Consider the following 2,251-nt stretch of genomic DNA (forward strand, 5'->3'; position numbering starts at 1 on the left):
AATCCAGCTGGTATCCACCATATGATCTTGTCAACACTTGTTACATCTAACAAATTAAAATGTACGAGTTTATATGTATATATAAATATTTTTTTTAATATATAATATATTTAATCCTTAGAATTAATTAAATATTATATTATATTTACGCTCATGGTAAAAATATAATTTTTACAAAAATGACACGGTCGTGGTCTCACGACTCATGTACCACTTTCGGTTTTTCGGGCGCACTTTCGTACGTTTAGAAAACTAGCCTTTTACGTTACGTGACGTGTACCTTTTACAAAAATTAGACTTACTCAACAAAAAAATTACCTTTATAAAAATATAACTTATAAAATTGAGTATTGTGGTCATTTCCTTCTATAAATTAAAGTCTCGTTGTTTGTCAAAATATTTTATTTTAAATTAAACATTTTGTGACACGTACCTTTATTAATAACTAGACTTAAATTAATTAAAAACTAACCCACTCAAAGTGTAACTTAATCTTTTGAGTGTTTTGGTCATTTACTTTTATAATTCATAATCTTGTTATTTATCAAAGCCTATTTATTAATATTAGTTTAATATCAAAACGTTTTATGACTAATTTAAATTAAAATTTATAATCTTATACATATTTTTGAAATATTTATCTAATAACATACTAGTTATCCTTTCAAAACTAATTATATAATTTAAGATCCTTTACAAAATCGAAAATTCTATAACGTTTATGCTTTAAAACTTAATTTGATTTCATTCTTTTATGCGTAAAAGTTTAGTTTAATTTCCTTAACTTTCTAAATAATGTATCTTAATATAACATATCAAATGGGTTTATCTACTCAACGAATCTTATCCCAATTATTCCTTCTATATGATAAATCGAGTATTATGAAATTCGATTCTCCACTAACTTTTGTCTAACTCCCAATAAGTGATACTTTGTTCTTACTTGTAAATCACTTTACCATTTATTCCGAATATCGTTAAAAAGTAAGGGTTTCCTAATTCAAAGTGGACCTCATAACAGAGACTCATAATCATAGTTCAATGTATCCGATAATTCAATCATTTGATATTATCTTTTAATCTGTTGATAAACTTACATCGAACAAATACGTTCGTATAAAGTATTATTCATTCAATACCTTGATAACATTTCCAACCTCATTAAATAGATCTCATAGCTTATATTCATATTAACTAATCCGTTCAATGTTTCATTAATATATTTCAATTTAATAATCACACATGTATATGTATATATATTTATTTACACATGATTGTTCGTGAATCGTTAGACATGGTCAAAGGGTATTTGATTAAATGAATACAGTTTCAAAACTTTCTAGACTCAGCATTACAGAATTTGCTTATCATGTCAGATACATATAAAGATTAAAGTTTAAATTTGATCGGAAATTTCCGGGTCATCACAAAAGGCACGTGTCATTGGCTACGCTCGTGAGACGGATGAGTCTTGCGGGCCGCCTTGAAGTACAATTCCCATCAAGCGGCGGGCAGAATCCTTTGCAGACGACTTAAATACGCGACGGGGTATTGTAAGTGGCAGAGTGGCCTTGCTGCCACGATCCACTGAGATTCAGCCCCATGTCGCTCAGATTCGTCCCTCCCCCTCAAAAAAACATCCTTAAAAATCTCCATGTTTTCTTACAAGAGGCTGCGCGCCTTGACTTGGTGAAATTTCACCAAGTGTTGTGAGCCTTATTGCGTTGCCATGCTCATCGAAGTCATGTTTGTGCGACGATGCCCGCCTAGCTTTTATTGATCGTCATGTCTTGGTGAAAAGTGAACCTTATTTCGTTGCCCTGATGGTCGGAGTCGTGCTCGGGCGATGGTTGTTGCCCGATTCGATGGTAACCCTGGACGAAAAATCATAGTAAAAAAGGGGGTGCAACACGAGGACTTCCCAGGGGGTCACCCATCCTAGTACTACTCTCGTCCAAGCACGCTTAACTGCGGAGTTCTGATGGGATCCGGTGCGTTAGTGCTGGTATGATCGCACTCGAAATAAATGTCCCTTTTTAATCCTTTATAGCTAACTTACCTTGCCTACCATGGGTGGTCACACCTACCCTGACTTTCCATGATGTACCACGACTCGACTCGAAGCTCACACCTTAAGAAGGGTTCGGGTGACATGGCGAAAACTCGTTAGAGATGTATAATGTTCTAGATCGAGTCTAGACACGCGAGTGATCTCGGATGTGGTTGTCGAAAGTCGACGTATAATGGTGTC

At 34.2% G+C, this 2,251-nt stretch overlaps 1 non-coding gene across 1 annotated transcript; it reads right to left on the bottom strand.

Annotated features, from left to right (window-relative positions):
* Positions 1 to 1,900: 1,900 nt before the first annotated feature.
* Positions 1,901 to 2,019, bottom strand: LOC139880890 (5S ribosomal RNA). Its single transcript, XR_011771676.1, has one exon. It is a non-coding gene; the product is annotated as a 5S ribosomal RNA (ribosomal RNA).
* Between the last annotated feature and the right edge of the window lie 232 nt (positions 2,020 to 2,251).

This window comes from Rutidosis leptorrhynchoides, chromosome 11 (assembly GCF_046630445.1).
Source record: "Rutidosis leptorrhynchoides isolate AG116_Rl617_1_P2 chromosome 11, CSIRO_AGI_Rlap_v1, whole genome shotgun sequence".
NCBI classification, from domain to species: domain Eukaryota; kingdom Viridiplantae; phylum Streptophyta; class Magnoliopsida; order Asterales; family Asteraceae; genus Rutidosis; species Rutidosis leptorrhynchoides.